We start from the raw sequence: 25553 nt of genomic DNA, 5'->3' as shown, positions 1-25553 counted from the left end.
ACCCTACGTCTACACCTCCAGCAACAAGATCTAGACCACCAGCAGGTGACTGTATACCTCGAAGGCAGCGTCACCCACTTCTCCCCAGATACCCGCAAAAGCATCTCCATCCAACAGCAATTGAAGCCAGAATTCTAGATGTCATCTTACCTTCCTCTCCCCTGCCTCCCGCACACTCAGTCGGTCCATCTCATCTGGCTCATCATTCCTCGAGGGAGACTGACTCACTTCCAACCCCCAGCATCCTCTCTCCTCGGTCCACCTTTCACACGGCTGACAGCTGTCTAGACAACACGCATCTGACTGTGCCCGCTTTGGCTTAAAACTGCATTGCTAGTGGGCTTCCCTGGTGGCGCAGTGGTTGAGAATCCGCCTGCCGATGCAGGGGATACGGGTTCGTGCCCCGGTCCGGGAAGATCCCACATGCCGCGGAGCGGCTAGGCCCGTGGGCCATGGCTGCTGAGCCTGCGTGTCCGGAGCCTGTGCTCCGCAACGGGAGAGGCCACAACAGTGAGAGGCCCGCGTACCGCAAAAACAAAACAAAACAAAACAAAACAAAAACAAACAAAACTGCATTGCTATATGGCAGGTCCCTGTTGATTATCTATTTTATATATAGGAGTGTGTATAGCACAGGGGACTCTACTCAATACTCTTGTAATAACCTATACGGGAAAAGAATCTGAAAAAGAATAGATATATGTATATGTATAACTGAATCACTTTGCTGTACACCTGAAACTAACACAACATTGTAAATCAACTATACTCCAATATAAAATAAAAAGTTTTTAAAAACTGCATTGCTTACAGGAGGTCCCTACAGAGTCCTTCATGATTTGGCCCCTGCCCGCCACTCAACCTCATTTCCCCTACATTTCCTAGTACCCTGTCCAAGAGAAACATACTAAGAGCCATCTATGTAATTTTAAATGTTCTAGCAGGAACATTTTTAAAACGTGAAAAGAAGCAGGTAAAATTACTTTTAATAATATATCCAAAACATTATCCTTTCAACATGTAATCCCTGCAAAAATTACTAATGGGATATTTCACATTTTCTCATACTAAGTCTTTGAAATTGGTGTGTATTTTACATGTAGAGCATATCTCAATTCCGACTGGCCCCGTTTCGGATGCTTAGTAACCATATGTGGTTAGAGGCGTCCCTGCAGTACAGAGAGCAGCTCTGGACCGTGGCCTCATCAAAGCACTCACCAGGCAGGCGTATCTATAAGTGCCTTGTGCCCTCACACGTTTGCAGATATGGTCCTTTCTGCCAGAGATGCTCTCTCTGTTCCACGTGAACTGTCATCCTGGTGAGCTGCTACTCATCCTTCAGCACCAGTCCGCATGTCACAACCTCTGGGAGATCTTGTCTAAGTTCTTCAGGCAGAGCTTCATGTCCTTTTCTTCCTTCTTCTCCCTTCCTCCCTCTCTCCCTCCCTTCCTCCCTCATTCCTTCCTTCAGTATTTATCAAATGCTTTTCATGAGACAGGCATCTTGTGAGGCTCAGGGGATGCAACTATGTGCAAGATCATGTCTACCACCGTGGCTGGTGGAAGAAACAGACATTTATAACACTTTCCACATTGTATTGTAATGATTTAATTACATGTGCATTTTCCTTGACCTTGAGCTCTGTACCTTGAAGAAAGGAATCAAGTTCAAAATGTGGTGTCCTAGCACCACTGATGGTGTCTGATTCAGTGTACAATCAGCCCTCCGTATTTCATGGGTTCTGCATTCCCAGATTCAACCAACCATGGATGGGAAATATTTGGGGGAAAAAATTCCAGAAATTTCCAAAAAGCGAAACTTGAATTAACTATTTACATAGGATTTATATTGTTATTACATATAAGTGTTACAAGTAATCTAGAGATGATTTAAAGTATACAGGAGGGGGACTTCTGTGGCAGCCCAGTGGTTAGGACCCCACGCTTCCAATGCAGGAGATGTGGGTTCGATCCCTGGTCGGGGAACTAAGATCCCACATGCAAATACTACACTGTTTTATATAAGAGACCCGAGCGTCCGTGGACTTTGGCATCTGTGGCGGGTACTGGAACTAATCGCATGGATACTGAGGCTCGACTGTATACGCTTGCTAGTCGAACTGAGTTGTTTTTACCCATCCATAAGAGGACTTTTCAACACAATTGGCATTAAGTAACACGCTAGTATAAATGGATTGTTACCTCCTTGTTTCCCTGTCCCTGCGTTAAAACACACACACATCTGCACCCATCACCCGCTGTGCTCTCATCTCAGAGGAAGAAATGCTGAATCTCAGTGCATCCTCCCCACCCACAATGGGCTTTGTTCCATTAGCCAGAGCCCCCCAACCCAGTTATTTCTAACTTCTCCCCTCCCTACCATCCGCTCCTTCCAGTATTCAAACATCATCAAGTATCTTTCATCATGGGTGTCTCAGGGTGGGGTGGGGAACAAACAAAAAATCCTTCTTGGAAGTTCCCGTCCTGTCCCCCAACTTCTGAAGTTCCCATCCTCCCCCTAACCCCCGCAGTCAGAGCGTCCTGTCCACGTGCACTGTCTCCCGCCCCGCTCCGCCTGATGGCTTGGCCCCCGCACTCTGCCTTCTCTACAGCTCACAAGGCTGCTCCAGCCTAGACCACAGGGTCCCTGTTTGTTGCCACATTCAACACACACTATTCAGTCGCTCTTGCTTTCATCCCTGACCTTGACCCGTCCCTCCTCCTTGGAACATTCTTACCCCAGGACACCACTTTCTCCTGCTTCTCCTTTGCTGGTTCTCAGCCCTTGTGGTGGCTCTTCCTCCTCAGCCCAGCCTGGCACTCCTGGGGTGTGGGGGCGTCGGTCCTTTTCTCTCTCACTCTCCCCAGGACCCTCTAGTAATGTTTTGGCTCCACTACTCCCTACATGCCGATGACACCCAGACGTCATCTCCAGCCAGACCTCTGGGAAGCTCCTCTGTGTCCAACGGTCTCTTGGGCATCTCAGACACCTTATACTCCACAGGTCCAAAACCAAATCCGTCCTCCTGTCCAAAGCATCCAGAGCTGCCTTTTCCATAGCTCCCTACCTTGGTCATTGGCACGACCGCGACTCAGTTGCTCAATCTAGAAATCGAACAGCTAAGAGCGTGGACCTAGCTTTAAATCCTGCCTCCTTCACTTACTGTGTGACCCTGGGCAAGTTACCTAACATCTCTGTGCTTCAGCTTCTTCATCTGTAAAACGAGGATAATAATAGCACTTTGCTCGGATGGTTGTTGCGAGGATTAAATGGGTTAATACTATAAAGTGAGCATGGCTCACAGAAGGTGCTCTATAACTGCTTATTAAATAGTGAATATGAAAAACTCACTCCAACGTCTGGTCAATTACTGACATTCTGTCAACATTCCCTCCTGTACCCCTTGGTCTATGCACGTCCATCTGCACTGCTACTACTTAGATCTGCCCTCGCTGTTCCCCTGGATGGAGTGCTGCAACAGCCTTGCCCCCTTCAATCAGGCTTCTGCACAGCTACCGGAAGTCCTTACTTAAAACACAAAAATGACAATGGTTCTATGCCTTGTGTGACCCCCAGCACTTAGCTTCTCTAGTCCACAGTCTTATTCCTGCAAAACGGAGGAGTAGGACCTCACTTTCAGGATCATTGTGACACAACACACACACAAGTGATCTGCACACAGAAGGAAAGCAGTAAGTGTGAGTTTCCCAGCAGACTTCAAACAAATGATCCTGTCACACTCCTCCTTGAAAACCCTTCATGCTCCCCGCGATGGATTCCCAATAAAATCCAAGTCCTGTAGCCCAGTATCAAAGGTCCCCCAATGGGACTTCCCTGGCAGTCCAGTGGTTAAGACTCTGCGTTTCCACTGCAGGGGGCGTGGGTTCAATCTCTGATCGGTACTAAGATCCCGCATGCCGCATGCCGCATGGCATTAAAAAGTCCCCCAAGATCTGGTCTCTGCTCACCTCACTCTACTTGTCACCCCCTCCTGCGGACCAGTCACCCACCACCGCTCAGCTCCCTCCCTGGCATACAATGACTCATCATGGGTCCCCAGGGGCGGCTCTCACCTCTCAGCTCTGGGCCTTCCCTGCAGCTGCCTTGGGACCTCCCTTCCCTTTGCCTGACTAACTCCTATTTATTGTCACAATCTACCCAAGGTGTCATCTTGTCATCATTTAATACATATTTATTAAACACCTACAATATGTCGGCACCAATATAAGCACAAAAAGCTAAACAGGCAAAGGCCATTATATTCCAGTGCGTGAACAGACAGCAAAAACCAAAGAACAGAAGAAGGGAAGGGAGGAGAGAGTGTGTGTCGGGAGGAAATAAGCGCTAGGAACAAAATAAAGTCAGAGTAAGAAAGTGGTCAGAGAGCCACACCTTTGCTGAATGGGTTGAATGGGTTTCTATCACTTGAAATCCAAAGGTCCTTGAAGAAGGCACCCTCCCCCCACCCAAGTGACTCCCACTGCTTCCAGCGGAGGGGAGGGAGCAGGGGCGGCACGCAGGGTCTCGGAAGGGGCGTCAACTCTCTTTCCCCAGCACCTGCAGCAGCAGCTGGGACACTGCAGCCTTCGCTCCCCAGCTCCCCACGTGGACCAGGGCTCTGTAGGGTGTGGGGTGAGCAGGCCTCCAAACACCGGTAATTACCATCATGCCCACTACAGAGCCACGCATCTTTAAGCAGGAGGTGCACCCCAGAGTTCAAGCCCGTCTCCCGGGCTCTCTGTCTGCTGGGAGCTCTGGCACCATCCCACGCGAAGGAGGCCCTGGGGCCATCTGCCTGTGTTTGACACCTGTCTGTCTCACTCATAGACGTCTTCTTTTTAGGGCTGTTTTAGTGGAAATTGTCACTTGCTTCATCATCTACCAAATGGCAAATGATTTCAGCTGTGAAGCAGGCCAGCATGAGAGTCTGTCAAATTCCAGAGTGTGCTGTGAAAATAAATCACAGCTGCGAAGCACATGAGCCCTGGAACATGAGGAAATGAAAAAACACATTTCCATGGTCTGCTGTCCTGACCCTGAGGGGCAACAGCTTCAGCGTTTATTTCTCCGTGTGCGTCTCCAATTTCCTCAGGCACAACGAACCCCCTCTCCAGGCTCCTTGGAAATGGAAACCATGCCTACTTTATGCAGTAGGTGTGGTCCTGAAAGGCTTATGGAAATTGGATTTGTGACAAATTTAATAGCAGGGGAGATAGATGTATGAAGGTAGGGGGCCAACCCCCGGGCTCTGGGCAGTGAGTCCCAGTGTAATGGACTGAGAATCACGCTCCATCCCATGGCAACTGGGTGTCGAGTTTACTTACAACGGGGCTCCCCAGAAGAGAAGCAAGCATGGAGACACAGCTGCTGTTTATACTGCTCTTAACCTTCTTTCCTGACCCACAGAAACCTTGGTCTGCTTAGAACCATGGGTCTGGATTTCTAGGACTGGTTCCCAGTGGGTCCCTAGAAACACAATCAACCAGGCCAAAGCTGACCCCTTCCAGAATCTCCCCTGACCCCCAACCTCATCCACTGGGTCAGGAGGACTCCCTGCTTTGTGATCCTGTCACTGGCTGGTCTCACCGTGAATCCCATCCTGCTTTCCTTTGGCTGGTGCCTGAACTCCCGCCACCCTGGTCACCTCTCTCTACTCTCTCCTCTTCAACCACGACGAGCCAAGCCCCCCGTTCCCCTCCTCCCTCATCTCCTCTGGGTGCCATCTGGAACACGCACTCTGAAATAAACAAACGCCTATATCCTCAGCTCCTTTCAGAAGCTGAAGGCCATTCCCCAGCCCCCCTGACTTAACAGTCCAGCCTGATCTGCTTGCTTCCCTGGCAGCATTTCTTCTGGAGAAGAGACTTGTTCTCTCATGTCCCATATGCTACGGGGTCAGAGGTAGGTCTGCCATCTTCCTGGGCCCCCAGAGCCCTTCCAAACCAGCACTCCCCTCATATGACCCCAGGCTCCTTCCAGATTCACCATGTCAGCCTCGTTCACCTGCAAGCCCTCTTTTTTTTTTTTTTTACAGTAGTTTTTAAAAACTTTTTATTTTATATTGGAGTATAGTTGATTAACAATGTTGTGTTAGTTTCAGGTGTACAGCAAAGGGATTCAGTTATACATATACATGTATCTATTCTTTTTCAAATTCTTTTCCCATTTAGGTTGTTACATAATATTGAGCAGAGTTCCCTGTGCTATACAGTAGGTCGTTGTTGGTTATCCATTTTAAATATAGCAGTGTGTACATGTCAGTCCTAAACTCCTTAACTATCCCTTTCCCCCCGTTCTCTGTAGTCTTCAAACCTCCGGGTCACTGCTCCTCTTTCATTTTTATTTTAATTATTTTAATTTTTTTTTTTTTTTTTTTTGGTACGCGGTCCTCTCACTGCTGTGGCCTCTCCCGTTGCGGAGCACAGGCTCCGGACGCGCAGGCTCAGCGGCCATGGCTCACAGGCCCAGCCACTCCACGGCATGTGGGATCTTCCCGGACCGGGGCATGAACCCGTTTCCCCTGCATCGACAGGCGGACTCTTAACCACTGCGCCACCAGGGAAGCCCTCCTCTTTCATTTTTAGATGTTAGCACATCACTCATAGTCCTTCTCTTTACCCCAAGACCTGCTGTCACCATGGATGGATTCAGCATCCATGTGGAGGACTCACCTAACATCCCTGCCTCAGTACTTGCCCTCCTCAACTCTGAGTATGTTCCCCCCACTCCATGGCAGACTCCACGCCCACCACCGTATTCTGGAACTCACAGGCATCTACAACTGCTCACTTGGAGATTTTACATTCAAACATCCCCATCTGCACCACACATTTCACACCCGCTAGTCCTTTCACTCTGGCCCTCCCACTTCACCAGTTCTTTGAATTCAGCCAGTCCAGTGCCCAAAGCCTCCCAACCCATCAGCTCTTCCTTCTTTCAGTACAGAAGCCACGAGCTTCTCTCTGAGCACTGGCATCCAGCCGGTCACCAGAGCAGGCAGGTCTCACGTTACACAATGGCCCACTTTTCCAAAGAAGCCCCAGAAATCTTCCAACGCAACCAGCAGCTGTGGAAGCAGATATTTTTTCTAAATTTGATGTACAAAGGAGAACCATCAGCGAGTTAATAACACATCCCAAACCTGAAGTATGCTGTTTCAAAGAGAAAGGCTGGGAAGGGCAGGAGACACAGATCCTGCAGGTGCAATTGTGGGAGATGAGCAGGTCACTTCCTTTCTCTCTGTCTCAGTCCGTTTAACTGGAAAGCAGGGTCAGACCTGCCTACTTTGAAGGTTCTGTGGGGATTCGAAGACTTACACATAAGAGCTCAATAACCCCCTTCAAGAATTAGCGTATAAATGACTGGCAGGCTCCAGGCAGCCACTCTGTGAGCCCTAAGATGACTGTCCTGGACTACAGAGCACAGGTCTGAGAGACTCTCCTAGAGTCAACCCAGCCCCTGCCTCTTGGCTTCTCTAAGGAAGATTCTAGAATAATGCATACTACACTCTCTCAGGCTAAAAGGTTGAAGAACTACTTTTCCCCTTAAAATACTTCTTTAAAATTCTAGAACTAAAGTGGTCTTTTTAGAAACATCAAACACACACACACACACACACACACGCAGTAAAAAACTCAGATAATCTTCCTCTCTAGAGAAAAAACTATTAATACTTAAGTGTATTTCCTGTCAATCTTTTTCTATGCATGCCTGCTCTTTTCTTTTAATTAAATGAGGTTTCATGGTATATATTTTTCCACTTTATATTATGACATAAACTCATAAGGATTTAATCATAAATATTATTTGAAAGGCTCTGTGATACTATTTTGAGTAGACAATTTACCATGGGACCTTAAGTTGTTCCCAGGTTTTTTACATGGCAAATAATGCTGTGGTAAATAACTACAGAGAAAAAAATAGCCATATCAGCTTAGGACAGATTCCTGAAAATGGAATTACTGCATCAAATGAAAAAAATTTTCTTAAGGCTCTCCATACCAGGTCCTAGTGAACCCTGCAGTTAACACATGGACCAATATTCAGTGTTTCTGCTCCATGAAATAGAAAGAAGAATTATGACACATCCTGGGTTTTAACTATACTTTTTAAAAGACAGTGAAAAAGCATAAGATGCTTCAGAACAGGAGTTGGCAAACTCTGACCTATGACCCAAAGCTGGCTCACTCTCTGGTTTTTAAATATTTATTGGAACACAGCCATGGCCATACACTTATGTACTGCCCATGGCTACCTCCATGCTACGACAGTAGAATGAGTAGTTGTGAAAGAGACTATATAGCTCACAAAGCCAAAAATATTTATTATCTGGCCCTTTACAAAAAACATTTTGCTGACTCCTACTTTAGAAGAAGAATGATTATAAAGAGTCCAACAACAGAGCACCTTTATCTATGGGCAGAGGACCCTTCTATAATTGTTTTCAGTAAGCTGATTTTTAAGTATTATTTTGGTCAGTAGTAACTTTTTGATAAAAGAAGAATCAGAAGTTTGTCTTGGATAAGATCACAAAAGAAGGCTTTGTGCTCATAAAACAGCTCCCCAGGCTATAAAAGAAATACAAATATAAATTAGAATTATTTCATCAAAAGAATCCTTAAGAAAACTGGAAACATCTTATCTTGGTTTGAAAAGGAGGAAAACAAGAGAAAATGATTAGCAACAAAAGCAAAGCGACAGCTCCATGATGGACAATATTTGATGTCCTTCCAAAAATGTGTGGCCCCTGAAATGGGAGCCCAGGGGCTAGAAGAGACTTTGGTTGCTGTTCCAGTGACATTGTGTTCTCATTCTCAAAAGGCTGAGCCCAGCCATTCCAGCAGCTGTGCACACACGAACAAATACCCCACAGCAGAGGAACCTAAGCTGAGTGCACGAGGCCTGTTCCAGAACAAACTCCAGAGCATGAGCTACAGCTACTGAGCCTGGGAGAGAATGGGTCTTCTGCTACCGAGGGTGGGTACATTTTCCTCATTTTTCCTTATCTCTGGCAGGTGTTTGGACACAACTAAGGATACAAATATACCAATTCTGAAGCTGTAGCCAAGCTATTTTCTTCTCAAACCAGAAGCGGGGGTCTCTGAATGGGCAGTAGAGTTGCTAAGGACAACTGCTCCTCTATCCACCCAGAACCTCCCCCCATCACAATGTTCTTGGGTTATTCCTTTTTTAAAAAAAATATTTTAATTTTATTGAAGTATAGTTGATTTACAATGTTGTTGTGTTAGTTTCAGGTGTAGAGCAAAGTGATTCAGCTATACATATGCATACACTTATTCTTTTTTAGATTCTTTTCTCATGTAGGTTATCACAGAATATTGGGTAGAGTTCCCTGTGCTATACGGTAGGACCTTGTTGGTTACCTTGTGCTAGTCCTTTATTATGGAAGTCAAACAAGAAGCTGCCATCTTATAAGATCCCATCTCCTGGGATGTAGTGATTGGTTGAGTGTTGGGTACCTGACACAAGCTAGGCCAGTCATAGCACCTCGTCCACCCTGTGCCCACAGTGAATGGGTGAAGGCTGGGCAACCTGACACAAGCTGGACCGATCACTGGCCCTCACTCCTCCTCCGTCCATAGTGACTGGCCCCAAGACTAGGACATGGTCCAGCCAGGCCAATCAGAATCCTCCATAGGCAAAATGTGCCCATTTCTACCTCTCCCCTTTTTCTTTAGGAATCTGAGCACAGCTTTTTCAGCAGCCATGATTCCAGCTTCATGGAGAATTGGATCTAAGACAATGAAGCTGACTCTAAGAAAGCAGTGAAGACATAAACCAGTGAAAGAGTTCCTTTGCAGTGTTCAAATCATTGATGCCAATAAGTTCCCTCTTTAATGCCTAAAGTAGTTCGATTTTAATTTCTGTTACTTGCAACCAAATAGCCCAGACCAATACAACAATCTCTGGTCTCTGAAACAAAAGGAAAGACAAGGGATTCATTTTTAGAGGATTTTATGAAGGGCCAGTTATTATCAAAAAATATTATTAAACATTTTCTATGTTTCTATGTTTCTATTTGTTTGATCTACATCACAACCCCAGGAATGAGGTCAGAGTGGTGTACCGAGGTAGAGTGGGGAGAAGGAAAAAGGGCATTGGGAGTCACCAGCCTCAGAGGGGAGAAATGTTTTATCACTGATATTGCCGAGAACTGCTGGTACAGGGTGACAATAAAAAGCAGATTAACTTTTAGTAGGCTTTGTTATTGTTTTTTAATTCTCTATAAACAATGCAGCCCTTTATTCCTGGCACCCTGGACAGAAACTCACAACAACACCCCCTCCTTGCTAGCCCCTGGGTAGGTTGGATTGTTCCCATGGGGAAACTGAAGCCCAGAGATACTGAATAATTCAGCCAAGATGGGTCTCATCACTGGGGAGTGGGGAGTCATGATCTGAACTAGAGTCTGTGCTTGTCACAGCAGCGATTGCTCAGGGGAACTGGAAGGCCATATCCCTCAGCAGATAATAAGACAGCACCCACCAAACGGAAGCAGATGGGCAGTCAGGGGGACAAGAGGTCAGCCATCTGCAGGGGATTGTTGCCAGCTTGTGGCTGCTTCAGGATCAGAAACCTAGACTAGGAAAATGCAAGGTTTTTTTCCTTGTAATTCTTAACTGTGTGTGCGTTTCCTGCTTTTCAGTTTTTCCCTCTGATTTAATAGAGACCTGTAGATTATGCTAGCCTGTCTCAACCATTCCTCGGACATCACTGGAATGGATTTATGTCTATATTTGGATGGAGTTATGGAAGGAGCAGCACCCCTCAGGGCAGGCACGGTTAGAATGACCACACCTGCCCGTCCTGGCTTTTGCCCAATGTCCCAGCATAGTTATTAGTAGGGTCTCTTTCCACTCCCGAAGTGTCCAGGTTTGGATGATAGACTATATACATATGGTCCCTCTTTACAGGTGATCTCAGAGGGAATCAGAGTGAGAGATGGATCTCACCCTAGGAAGATTGAGAAACTCTGCTAGATTCGAGGTCACCTAGCCCTCCTGTCCCTCGCTCGGGCCCCTCTGCCCCTGGACGGGTCTCCATTTTGTCTTTAGAGGTAGGGGGCAGCTCTCCAAGAGCCTCTCAGAAGAACAGGGTGTGCGAGCAATGCAGTCCCTGGTTCAGCGGGACATGTTCACAAAAAGTAAAAGCTCACTCAGGTTTGGGAAGGGGGAGTTAATGCTCGGGCGGAGTGGGAAAGCTCCATTCTAAAGAAACCCTCTGGGGGCCCAAGTGGAGCGGCTGGCTCAACTCATGCTGCTCTGGTCTGAGCTGCACCGGCTTAATGCTACCCCAGGAGCACTGCCTGAGTCACATTCAAGGGTTTGACTTGTTGCAAATGCTTGGAGATGAACATGAAAGTGAAGTCACGAGATGAAATGTATCAGAAAGCGCTTCTCTTTCCCCTTCCCTCTAAAATTCTTGCTCTAGAAAGAAGGCCTTTCTTTTTCACATTTTCCTCATCAAGAACACATTCATAATGATCTCGTCTGCAACACTGCTGTACTATTTCAAATCCACATGCAACCATTTACTGGTGGTGGCAGGATGTGAGCTTCTCAGGGCAGGGATCCTCTCCTATTCCTCTGGGAACCCCCGACAGCCCAGGGAATGCTCTACCCGCTAATACCTGTGTTCCTTTCTATTGCCCTGTAGCAAATTATCCCACGCCCAGAGGCTTAAAACAACACCTATTTATTAGCTCACGTTCTTTAGGTCCAAGTCTGGGTGGACTTGACTGGGTTTTCTGCTCAGGGTCCCACAAGGCCAAACTGAAGGTGTTGGCTGGGCTGGGCTCTTGTCTCGAGGCTCTTGGGAAGACACCACCTCCAAACTCATTTAAGGTCTTGGCAGGTTCAGTTGCTTGCAGCTGTTGGACGGAAGTGCCCATTTCCATTCTGGCTTTTTTTGTGGGGGGAGTCACTCTCAGGGAGACCTTCACAGACCATTTCTCACGGTCCCCTCCACCTTCAAAGCCAGCAACGGTATTCTTCTCGTGCTTCGGGTCTCTCCAACTTTCCCTTCTGTCACCAGCCAGATAAAATGATTTGCTTTTAAATGGCCTATCTGATCGGGTCAGACCTACCTGGATAATCTTCATTTTTTAAGGTCACCTGACTTGGGACTTTAATCACATCAGTAAAATCCCTTCCCAGTAGAACCTAGATTCATGTTTGAGTGAATAATCGGGGGCGGGGGGCAAGCTTGGGGAACCTTTGAATATACTGTCCACCATTTTCCCTAACATCATAGCTACTAAGTCCCTTACGCATGAACCTTCAAGTTGTGAACTTTCAAAGATGTGAACTTGCGTTCCATCAACATCAGGTGTGAGTGACATCGCAGCTTGCCCTCCGTCTCCTGTTGCTGACGATCCTTCAGCTCTACCATCTCCCACCTCCTCTCCCTCCTCCAGACAGTAACTCTTCTTGCCTGTTCACTCGATGCCAGCCCCTGAATGCCAGCTGTTGTACTGCGCTACTGCACTTTTCAAGGTACTGCACTGTAAGATTAAAAATGTTTTATTTTTTGTGTTTGTCTTTTATGTGTTATTTGTGTGAAAAGTATTATAAACCTATTCCAGTGCAGTACTACAGAGCCAATTGTGTTAGCTGGGGACCTAGGCTAACTCTGTTGGACTTATGAACAAACTGGACTTATGAATGCACTCTTGGAATGGAACTCGTTTGTGTGTAGGGGACTTACTGTACTTGGTCAGATGACTTGGATCTCTTCGTGTCCCCCAGGCCAGGTGTCTCCCACACGTTAGGTGTCCAATAGCTCTGTCCTGAATCGCCACCACCTACCACGGAGGTTAAGCTGTCATGACTGTATGGTGACTGAATTACAATCTTCACGTGCTCTAATCAATGTCCCATGAGTCTTTTTTCCCCCTATTTTCTAAAGGATCCCTGAAGTTTTAGGACTAGGGCTTCTGTCTCAGAGCACCTCCACCCACCTCAAGCCTCACTGCACCTCCCTTTGGCAGTAGGAAACCTGAGCAGCTACTGGAAGCCGAGCTCCTGAGATCTCCTCAACAACACAGGGGCAGTAAACAAGGGCCCTCCCCTAGTAACCTGGGCCCCTGGTTCTGTATGGTTATCCAGGCAGGGAAAGCTGGGTGACATCCAATGAAGGGCAGGCTGTGTGTCACACTAGCCAGTTCACAACTATTTATACACTGAGACACTGGCACTTGACTCTGGAAAGGGTTTTGTAAGAAAAGACACACAGTCTAATGGCAGCAACCGAGGGACGCTTCCTTACCCAGCTCGAGTTACACGCTGTGTTAAACTCTCCCCACCTAGACCGTATGCTGGGTAGGGTTCTTCCATATCACATCCGGTGCTCACGGCTCAGGCTGGCAGGAGAGGGTGGTGGCATGCGGTGAATTTGGACAAGAAGGGACTACAAAAGGCAGCCCAATTACCCTGAGATGGAAATAAACCACACAGAGCAGTAGTTTTTTGTCAAAATAATATTGTCGAAAGAGGGCACATGGAAGCTCATGAACATTGAAAGGCTCGCAGGGAGCAAGAATCTAGGAACTGGCTCTATTCCATAGAAACTTCAAAGTGCAAGCTCCAGCAGGCTCATGGTTAGGGGGAGACAAGGCACCGTTCTCTGCCAGCTATTCAACCAACTCAACTGAGGGCTGGAGAAGAAGTCTAGACCAAGTGCAAAGGCAGCACAGAGCAGAAAGAGAGTGCTTCATGTCAGAGAGCACAAAGGGGTATCAAGGGAAGCTTCCTGGAAGAGGCGGCATTAGAGGAGCCCTGGAGGTCCAGAGAGGTGGAGCTAGAGGGGAGGTGTGTCCCAAGCCAAGGGATCTGAGCAGGGTGCAGGACAGTGGAGGGAGGGGTCTGCAAATGGGGTACAGTCCTGTCCAGGTGGAGCTCAGGGGGAGAGAGGCTGGGGCCTAACCCCAGGGCCCAAAAGGCCAGAACGCCATGAACAGAAGCAAACAGAAGAGTCCAGCCTTCAGGGCTGTTCCACTGTCTTTCACACAGAGGCAGGAGAGCCAGAGATTCCAGATGTTTAGGAAATGTGCTTCCGACAGACCTATCCGTCCCCTGATGTCTTTGGCAACAAACGTTGAATGTGCTTTGCGTAGGCCACATTGTATTGTAAAAGCAAAACTTCTAACTGCCCCAGAACTGTCTGGGGAAACTCGTATGATTTATATAAGAATAACAATAATTTCTATTTCAGAAGCAAAAAACCTGTAAGGCTAGCATTACTATCCAATGTTGCCTACCTCTGACACTCAGGGAAACAGAGACGCCAGGCTTGGGATTCACTGTCCCAAGTATCCAGGGACAGCGTTCATTCAGTCCGCAGCAAAAAAGCTCGCTGGTATGGACAAAAAATTGTTTCCTGCCTTTCCGGTAAACAACAAATGTTGCCTGCCATCAAGCCATCAACCACTGCAGCCACCTTGTGGTGCGCCCTGAGGGGATTCAGGATGGAGAAAAACAGGATACTGGCCCCAGAGAGTTAAGATGCATATCAAAGGAATGATTTCAATGAGCCCAGACTCACTGCATCTTCCCATACACAGGAAGGACTAACATCCCTGAGATGTCTATTTTTTTGTGAGTAACGGTAATTTTTTCATGTTCAACTATCTGGTTTTATTTGTTTGTTTTTGTTTTTAGCAAAAACTCCTGTACAGTAAGTCCCCTACATACGAACGAGTTCCGTTCCAAGAGCGCATTCGTTAAGTCCAACTTGTTTATAAGTCCAACAGTTAGCCTAGGTACCCAACTAACACAACTGGCTCTACAGTACTGTACTGGAAGAGGTTTAGAATACTTTTCACACAAATAATACATAAAAAACAAACAAACACAAAAAATAAAGAAAAGACTTTTAATCTTACAGTACAGTACCTTGAAAAGTACAGTAGTACCAGCTACACCAACGGGCTCTGAGGCTTGCTTCTGGACATCCTGAGCTTGAAATAAAGATACTGTACTCTGTACAGTTCTGTACAGTAAAGTACACAAAAGCACAACCACTTGTAGAGGATGCACACACGTGACAAGGGATGCCAGACACATGAACTAACTTACGTGATTGGACATGCGAACACACGTTCGCATCTTTGAAACCTCGCAACTTGAAGGTTCGTATGTAGGGCAGTTACTGTATATCCTGGCTCTTCCTTTATCTCTTTGGAAGAGTTCCTCAGAGCAGTCTGAGAGACTGATTCCCAGGCTATAGTCCTCAGTAAGGTCTCCAAATAAAACGTAACTGTCAACTTTTCGGTTGTGCTTTTTTTCTAAATCAACGCTGGGAAGAAGTGACCGTTGGCAAGAGCAATCATGATCACTGAGCAGAACCAGGCTCCTGGCTGACCCACAGAGTGAACTGTTTTCGGGGGCAGGGATAGGTTTGAGGGGAAACATCCCTCCTCTGAGCCCTTTTGCTTTTCTGGACCAAGGAAGCTAGCGGCTGGGGTTTGGGTCAGGACTCTCGCCTGTGGCTGTGAAATAACAAAATACGCAAAAGGGCTCACAGGGACCCTTAGCTAGGGCTGGCAAAAAGGACTGAGCACGGTGACTAAGAGGCCCCGCAGACACTCAGAAGGAGCCTCCCAGCCAAGCAGTCTGGTTTTTGTGTCAATCCTTCCATCTCCCCACTCCACCATCTGGGGAAGGTGGTAAGGAGTTGCTCACTGGGCAAGGAGTAGGCAGCAGCTCTGCAAAAGGAGGGCGGTGAAATCAGCACAGAGCATCCAAGGGATAATTGCCTTGTGTGCAGGGACAAGCCCAAGACCAGAACATTTGGGGCAAATCCGTACCAAGGATTTGGGATGGGGCAGACAGCACCAGCAGGCGTGACAGGCCACACCATCTCATCCACCTAAACAACAGCTCTCATACCTCACTGAAAAGCCCCAGAGCCTAACAGCTTTCTCCAACGCTCACGTTCCAAACATGACGTGGATTCACTGGAGTGCCGCGTGCTGCAGCCCGGGGCTCTGCTATTCATTATAAAATCGTCACCCTGCAGTCCCCCCTGTGGCCGGCCGGCACCTCTTCTGCTATTTAATCTGTAGACAAAGTACAAATTCTTCATCCTGTTTAGAATGTGCTGGAGTGTGATTTAAAGAAATACATTCCTCTTGGGGTATCATGCTACAAAAATGCCAGAAATGCAAGCCTGAGGGTGGATGATTAACCCTACTCTCTGTCCTCTGCTGCAGAGAGGCTGCCTGGTGTATGGAAAGAGCCCGGGTTGACATGTAGTTCAAGAAGGCAACTTCAGGTCGTGCTTCGCCTCCCCTGCAAATTGCTAATGAAATGATCAAAGAAATACAAAAGTAGCAGGGACGACGTGTACCCATGCAGAAAAACAGTGGAAGGGGTCTTGAAACATGGATCAGAAACATGGAGGGATTTCTGCAAGAAACAGTACATCTAAGGATGGGATGAGAATGAATATGAGCTCAACAAATACAAAAGAATGGGCTGCCTGGGAAGGAAGTGAAAGGGTCCCCTAAAAGAAGCCTCTAAATCTGCAAGCAGGAAAGAGACTAGGGGGTCAGAAAGCAGAGAAGTGGTCCAGAGTCTGGACCCAGAGAGGCCAGGGGCAGAGTTCTCACATCACCTTGACTTACAGCAGCCAACCTGCTCCACGAAAAGGAGGAAAGGCTGCTTCCAAGGGGCAGCATTCTAGGGAGAGGAGTGGGTGATGCCCTTGCCAACTTGAGGCTGCCACATCCAGAGCACACAGCGGCCTCTGCCTGCACAACCTCATAGCCCCTCCCAGACAACCAGACCCCCAAGCTAGACAAATTAAGTTTCAAAGAAATATACAATGACTTAAATCATCTTAAGTCTTAATAAATGTTAAGAACGTAGGATGAATAAAAAGGTGAGGGAGGGGGAAAAGTAGCTAAATAGATGTAAAGATTCAGTACCTAAAAAGGAAGGAAGTGATTTGAAAAGTTAGAATAATACCACTCCACTCCATGAAACACACTCCAAGAAAGAAAACAATATTTCGAAATACCAAATCTCAGCGATATTTGAGATCTTTCATAAATAAAAAGAGAACAACCTGAGACCAGGAAAGATTAGTTTTAGATGAAAAACATGATTTCAGGATTGAAAACTCAAATAGAGGCAGTACAAAGTGATACTGCTGAAAACTCAATTGCTGAATTAGAAAGATCCATTGAGAAACTGCCCCAGACATCACAGAAAAAGAAAAAGGAGGTGAGTGTGATAAGCAAACATCTAACATTCTGAGGGAACAGTCAGGAGATCCATCACGGGAAATGCAAAACAGAGCTGACAGAGGAGAGACATTCAAAGAAATATAAGGACTTCTGCTTCCAACCAACACAGAGTAACAGAGGCCAGATTTGCCTTCCCTTCTGAAACAGTCAAAACAACTGACAAAATTGCTGAACAGTTGAACATAGAACAGTAGTGCTCAAAACACTGGACATGAGGCAGTGAAGGATAGTGATCTGTGAGAGATAGGAAACAGACAGGTTGAGCCCTACAATCCCCCACCACACTACCTGGAGAACTTCAGGGTGCACCATAGGCAGAGGGCACCCAGGCTGTGCCCAGCTGACTCCCTGAGTTGAGGAAATCAAGCTGAGAGGCCAGGAAGACCAAGCAGCTAGAATCCACAGGACAGAGTACCAGGAGGGAGAGAGGTCCACATAGAGAACCCCAGAGATCTGTAGAGGGTCCCCCTTGAATCAGTACCAGGGTACTGATCAGCACATGCATGTGAGGAGACTATCTGAGGACAGGGAAAGCACCAACTGAAATATTAGAAAGGACAGTAAAAACTTGAACACTGAAAAAACTGAAATTCTGGATACAAAAACTACAATGTCTAAGATAAAAAATTCACAGGATGGAATTAATAGCAAATTAGGTATCACAGAAGAAAGAGTGGTGAAGTTGGAGACATAGAAAAAAACTATTTAAAGTGAAATACACAGAGATAAAAGGATTTTTAAGAAGAAAAAGAAACAAAGATAATAAAATAAAAAGAGCATCAGTGAACTGTGGAACAACTTCAGCCAGTCTAATATGCAGGAAAGAAAGATGGAGATAGAAAAAAATATGAAGAATGAATAGCTGCTATTTTAAATAAATTTGATGAAAACTATAAACCTGAAGACCAAAGAAACTAAATGAACCCCAAGCATAATAAACATAAGAAAACTGTACTAAGCCAAATCATAATCAAATTGTTCAGTACCAGTGACAAAGAGAAATACCTTAAAACCAGCCAGAGAAGAAAAGAGGAACAAAGATAAAGATGACAGCAGGTTTCTCATAGGGGTCAATGCAAGTGACAAGACAGTGGAGCAAAGATACTACCAGAAAAAAACCCCCAAAAACCAAAAAAGCTGCAGACCAATATCCCTCATGAACATGGACATAAAAATTTTTAAACAAAATGTTAGCAAGTCAAATCCAGCAATATGTAAAAAGTATAATACATCACATCCAAGTAGAGTTTACCCCAGGAATGCAAGATTGGCTTTACTTCTGAAAATCAAACAATGTAATTCATTGCATGCACAAACTAAAAAGGAAAAACCATACTATTATCATGATGGATGCCATAGAAGTATCTGACAAAATCCAACATCAATTTGTAATAAAAACACCCTGCAAACTTTGTGTAGAAGATAACTCAAATCTCAAGTCTATGAAAAACTGAAGCTAAGATAATACTTAATGTTGAAAGACTAAATACTTTGTATGATCATAAAAAGAACAAAGATATCCACTCTCACTACTTCTTTTCTACATTATATTTTACATATAAGTTCTAGACAATGCAATCAGGCAAGAAAAAGAATCAATTCTACTTCTATATTCCATCTATTAGAACTTTAAATGAAAAAAATACCATTTACAAAAGCATAAAAATACAAAATACTTAGAGATCAATCTGACAGACATGCAAGATCTGTACCATGATAATAACAAAATAATGCTGACAGAAATTAAAGAGAAACTAAATAAATGGAGAGGCATACAGCACTCACGAGTCAGAAGACTCAATATTGTGAAGATGTCAGTTCTTCCCAAATTGATCAACAGATTTGATGCAACCTCAATCAAAATCCCATCACACTTTTTTTGTAGGATCAGACAAGCTGATTTTAAAATTCATATGGGACTGCAAAGGACCTAGAAGAACCAAAATTACTCTAGAGAAGAAGAACAAAGTTGGAAGATGAACACTACCTGATTTCATGATAAAGCTGCAGTGACCAAGACACTGTGGAACTGGTGTATGAATAGACAAAGACATCAACAGACCAGCATAGAGAGTCCGGAAATAGACCGACACACACAGCGATAAGTGATTTTTGACAAAGATGCAAAGGCAGTTAAGTGGAGAAGGGACAGTCTTTTCAACAAGGTGCTAGAACAATTGGATATCCACATGTAAAAAAACAAAAACAAAAAACGGCTTGTCATGAGCATTACATGAGAAATATTTGCGAAGTTACTTCACAGAGCACCTCAGGTAGTATGTATATATTAGTTCCTTTCATTCTTGGATTCCAAATAAAACCATTTCTTTCCCTGCACCAGAAAATGCATAAAAATGAAAATCGGAGCATGATAACGTGCTTTCAGGGACTGCTTCTTGCACTTTGAGTAAATTCTAATGCATAATGGTCCTCCGTGGCTGCCACCGTCCTGGCCTTTCCCCCATCACACTCCATGGCCTTATTCACCTCCCCCATCACACTTCCCTGCCACAGGGCCTTTTCACATGTTGGTCCCATGGCTGGGGAAGTTCTTGACACTCCAGGCCCTACAGGTTGCTAATCCCTATTCATATCCTTCAGGTCCCAACTTAGCAATCATTTCCTCAGAGAGGACTTTCCTTGTGCCACTCTCCCTACTACTGCTAACATGGGAGTCGGGGTCCCCTCTTACTGTGTTTAGACTCCTGTTTTTTCCCCTTAGAACACATCACCATTTAAATTCTATATTCGTCTGACCATGTTTGCTATTTTCCCCCAGCCACACCAAGAGCTCCATCATAGATGATGACCATGTTTGTTTCACCCACAGCTGTATTTTCAGTTTCTAACACAGTGACGTGTGCTAAATAAATATCTGTTGGATTAAATAAAGACATGCAATTTGCCTCCCGGGAAGAGGTTTCCCCTTCATCCATGAAGACTTAGTGGTCAAGCCCTGGGAGCTGGCTTCTGTCTTGGGCCTGGCTGTTGCCAGTGCTAGAGAGCTGGGACAGTGGGGAATCCAAAGACTTGCTTTGTCAGGCTGTCTAGGACAAACCTCAGCTGCTTTTGTGGGCAAGCCTGAGGATCATCATCTCCGCCCTCGGGCTTCTTTACTTCTAGGGATGTCGTGGCCACTGCTATTGTCCCAGCCAAATTCCCTGATGTCTTGTACAATCTGACTGGCAGATCCCTCTTCCAGCTGCTGGAGGTGCTTCAGCTAACGGCTCACATGTGCATCTTCTCAGAGGCGTATCCTTGGAGCCACTTGGAAGCCGCCTGGCCTAAAGGTGCCTGGGAGTTACACGCACCCCTTGAGGTCTGTGACCAATGACAGCCCTCTTCCTTTCCTCCAGGTGGGACAAACTCTGGCACGAGCTCCCTGAGGCATCAGGCTGAAGCTGATCTCTCCTGAACCCAACCTGGTATGGCGCCTCCTCTGACCCACACTGCCTCTCCCTCACCATTCCTCTTCGGGGGCTCTTTTAGGAGGTGTGTGCACGAACCCCCAACCAGGCGTGGTGTCTGGAGACTCCACCTGAGACCAAGGCTGCCGGCTGCAGGGAGTGGATGCCCACAAGCTTTGAGCCCGCAGCACAGGCCAGGCACCGTCTTAGGCACCAGCCGTACTCCAACCCTGAGGAGGAAACCAAGGCCCAGAGAGAACCCGGCCTCTGTTCAAGGTTGCCTCGCCAGGCAAGAGTGAAACCAGGACCCAGACTCATGGCAGACTCTGTCTCCCAAGTCCATGTCCTTCACTCGCCGCCCCACGTGTGTGCGTTGTGTGTGTGTGTGCAGACTCCCAGTCCTATCAGACAAGTCAGCTGTGCTGGTTAGAACAGGGGCTGGGGTGACCAAACTGACTGAGCACAGGGATATTATCCCAAAGCAGACAGGGCTGTCTGCCGAGGCCGTCAGCTCTGCCCCTGCGGACACTCCAGAAGGAGCCAGGCGCCCACTCCAGAGGCGTGCTCTGAAAGGAGCTGCATGATCCAGAGAAGAGTCAGCCCGTGTGACCTCTGAGGTCCATACAATGCACAGCTCTAGTGACTCTAGGTCCCCAGAATATGAGCCTTCAACTCAAGGTTAAAGAATGACACTGTCAGTCACTCACTGGAGAGTAACTTACATCATCACCAGAGAGGGGAGAACTGAAACCCACCCGTCAGATCACAGCCTGAGAAAACTGGTGGATAAGAAAAGAAGAGCCAGGACATGGAAGCAACCTAAGTGTCCATCGACAGATGAATGGATAAAGAAGATGTGGCACATATATACAATGGAATATTACTCAACCATAAAAAGGAGCAGAACTGAGTTATTTGTAGTGAGGTGGATGGACCTAGAGACTGTCATACAGAGTGAAGTAAGTCAGAAAGAGAAAAACAAATACCATATGCTAACACATATGTATGGAATCTAAAAAAGAAAAAAAAAGGTTCTGAAGAACCTAGGGGCAGGACAGGAATAAAGATGCAGATGTAGAAAATGGACTTGAGGACATGGGGAGGGGGAAGGGTAAGCTGGGACGAAGTGAGAGAGTGGCATGGACATATATATACTACCAAATGTAAAATAGATAGCTAGTGTGAAGCAGCCACATAGCACAGGGAGATCAGCTCAGTGCTTTGTGATCACCTAGAGGGGTGGGATAGGGAGGGTGGGAGGGAGATGCAAGAGGGAGGAGATATGGGGATATATGTATATGCACAGCTGATTCATTTTGTTATAGAGCAGCAACTAACACAACAATGTAAAGCAATTATACTCCAATAAAGATGTTAAAAAACAAAAACAAAGGGAAAACCAAATGTAGATGTTTTCCTCAATTAGCTTCTACTGAGAAAGCAATAAACAGGAAAGATCAGTGCTATATGTGCATTTTTATTTAACCATTTGGCATGAGTCACAACCTTTCAGAGGAAATATGTCTCTTTTTTTAGTGAAACCAAAGGAAACTATTTTAATTTTCTTGATCACGCTGGGGTTTTTGCAATTAAGTTATTTTTAACCAAAGCATTACACAATGTGACCATCACGTGAGAATATTACTGAAACCGAAATCATACCAGCAGGGAGCAATGACTCCATGTGTCTTTTCAAATGTCCCAAACTAACTCCAAATAATTTCATCTGCCTAAAAACAATGCTACTTATAGATTATTTTTGTTATAGTTTCCTCTTATACATGGAAGGAAAAAAAAAGGTCTTTATTTCTTGAGCATCAAACTTAGGACAAAAGATACCTCATTAAGAAATCAAGACTCTTGCAAACAGGTTCTAAAAAGCTGAAGCTGCTCATTTTTCAATCATGTTGCTACATGATTACATTTTTAACATTTTGTTTCTTTGTTATTTTGATCTTGCTGAAATCTCTCTCCTAGTGTAAAACAGATGGGGCTGTATTATTTGATTGGATTGGGTTTTATTTGGCAGGGGATACACCAGGATACAGCAATTCTCAACCTCTGGTTCACACTGGAATCACCAGGGCTGCTCTTACAAATACAGATGCCTGGGCTTAAAATCAGAGAAACGTGGTGAAGCCCTGACATTAGAATTTTTAAAACATTCAATAAAATTCTGATGTGCATCAAGCTTGAGAACCACTGTTTCAGGGGCTGGGAATTTAAAAAACTTATTTACAAAGCAGCTGTGTTTCAAGCGCCTCTTGGATGTTCCTCAGTTCAAGAAAAGCCAGGATACAAAAATGAGCATGTAGAGAACAGATTTTTAGGAGGTGATTTTAGCGTTTCAGAGAAACGCACCAGTGGTTCTTTGATATGGTTAAATCTGGGCGTGAATTTGAAGCAAGATTTAGAGTTCTCAAGTCTAATTCACATACCTTCATAATGGGATGGAAAATGTGTATGCTGACCTATTTAAGAACTTTAACCTCAGGCTCTCCCTTTCTCAGGACTCACTGCTCTTACTAGTTGGGAAAAGACTACTCTCCCTGGATATGGCCTGCTCCCCTCTCTTCTCAAACCTGGCTGCCCGACTGAGCAATGGCACAGCCTGGGCAGAGGCCGAGGGCTCCCTCGATTCACCCAGGGAGGCTCTCACTTGAAGGGGAAGCGGCTGGTTCTCTAACACCAAAGGGGAGAATCCACTTGGCTGTACATAAATACAATGAACACAAGACTCCCAGTGGCGGCTGTTTCACCTGCATCCCTGGATGCCTCCCTGCCTTCCTGGAAGCCCCTCTGTGCAGGAGGCTGTGTGCCTCTCCGTAACTTCTCTTGGCAGAGGTGTGCTCCATGATGAATGGAAAACCCAATCATTCAGTGCCATTCCTAGGCAGGCCTCTTGCAGACTTGTAAAGCTGTGCACACTTAAGTTTTGGACCCTTTCCCAACAAGCTGTTACTCCGGACAACGCAGGACAGGTCCTGAGACAAGGGGAGGCAAGGACAGGAAGAGAAAAGAGTCTGGGTCTGGTGAGGGGATGGGTGCCCTGCCCTAGCTGCAGGGCCTGACTCCAAAGGAAGCCTCAGAAAACGCAGGCACAGTGGCTGCACCAACCATCTAAGTCCTACATCTGGAAACTGATTCTGTACCTTGAAGACGGGCAGAGACAGGCCTGAGCAGGCCAGGTCTGTGTCACAGCAGAATACAGCCCAAGCTGGAGGACAAACTCCACCTCCCCTCTATGATGTGCCCTGCTTGTTCCCTGCCCTCGGCCATCCTAGCATCGCCCAGCTCCCTCTCTAGCTTCGGGCCCTGACCTGGACCCCTGCTCTCTCCCCGTCTGAGACTGCCCTCAGCCGTGGCGACCTTCCATTGCTCTCAGCACAACACGTCCTTGGCCCTGGCTCTGGACTGTGGCTGGCTCTGCTCTGTCCATGAAGACAGTGCAAAGTGGCAGGTCTTGCCCAAGACAGGGGGCAGTGGGCGGGACTCAGAACGTCAGGGATTGCTGGCCACCATCAGAAGCTGAGAGAGTCTCCCCCAGAGCCTACAGGAGGACTCCACCCTGCTGACATCTTGATTCTGGACTTCTCACCTCCAGAACTGTGAGAGAGTAAATTCCTGTTGTTTTAAGCTGCCCAGTTTGTGGTAATTTGTGACTGCATCTCAAGGAAACTAAGACACCATCCTAACCCCTGCCTGCATCACCGCCCCAGGATAATTCCCACACCCTCGTTACCTTGACTCCCCCCATCCAGGCTGGCTCCCACATAGCATGTTCTCTACTCTGTAGCCGGAGTGAGCTTCTCACAAGCACCATGGATCCCGGGACTCCTCTGGTTGAAAACCTGCAGTGGCCTGGGTACTTACTGCCCTGGGACTGAGCATCCACTTCCCTCACCCTTCACCGTCTCCTCGGGTAACATTTAGCTCCCAGATGTCGCTAAGCCTCATTCACTCACAAGAGCCCACTCCAATCTGCCCGGATGAGCCAGGTCCTATGTTATTTGTTCTCCATGCCCCCGGTGGACTTTTCCTCCTTAACACTTGTCATGGTGTGTTGTGTGTGTTACACGTGATTATTTCTTTGCTGTCTCTCTTCCCCACTAAACTTTAACCTCCAGGAGAGCCAGACTGCGTCAGTTTTGTTCATCACTATATTCCCAACACTCAGCACAAAGTGAGTTAGTACTCAATAAATATGTGCTGGATGAATGAATGAATGAATGAACCAACAGAACAAAGAGAGAAAGAGAGTAAGCACATCTTCAACCCCTCTCCTCCTCCTGAATGTGTGATGGATGATCTCAAGCACAGCATGGGAGGGGGAAGCCATCCTTTCATAACTGGGCAAAACTCAGAAAGGTCAAAGTCTACCCACCTTCCCTTGTCAACAGTGCCAAAATCCTAAGACACGCTTTATGGGGGTAAGAAGAGAAATAAAGCAAGCAAGACAGATAGTTTGGAAAACCACTGATCCACATCAGTGTTTAAATATAATTTTCAGTTATTTAAAAGTGAATGAGGGCTTCCCTGGTGGCGCAGTGGTTGAGAGTCCACCTGCCGATGCAGGGGACGCGGGTTCGTGCTCCGGTCCCGGAAGATCCCACATGCCGCGGAGCGGCTGGGCCCGTGAGCTATGGCCGCTGGGCCTGCGCGTCCGGAGCCTGTGCTCCGCAGCGGGAGGGGCCACAACAGTGAGAGGCCCGCGTACCGCAAAAAAAAAAAAAAAAAAGTGAATGAAATCTCCACAATTCTCAAACACAATCATTAATACTATCCCATATGTCCTGTCGTGCATGCTTCAACGCAGTCCTGTAGGGGGCATATTATTGTCTGCATCTACAGGTGAGGAAACTTAGCCCGGGGAGAT

The 25553-nt window shown here is 46.4% G+C and overlaps 1 protein-coding gene across 3 annotated transcripts in view; it reads right to left on the bottom strand.

Moving 5' to 3' along the window:
- The window catches only part of ARNT2 (aryl hydrocarbon receptor nuclear translocator 2), a gene marked incomplete at both ends in the record, with an annotated part of 188741 nt that overhangs the window by 84676 nt on the left and 78512 nt on the right, over positions 1 to 25553 (bottom strand). The gene's annotated exons all lie outside the window — the stretch shown is intronic.

Source organism: Hyperoodon ampullatus (assembly GCF_949752795.1).
Source record: "Hyperoodon ampullatus genome assembly, chromosome: 3".
In the NCBI taxonomy this organism is placed as follows: Eukaryota; Metazoa; Chordata; class Mammalia; order Artiodactyla; family Ziphiidae; genus Hyperoodon; species Hyperoodon ampullatus.
Note: the sequence above shows the minus strand (reverse complement) of the source record. Positions and strands in the feature narration are given on the sequence as shown.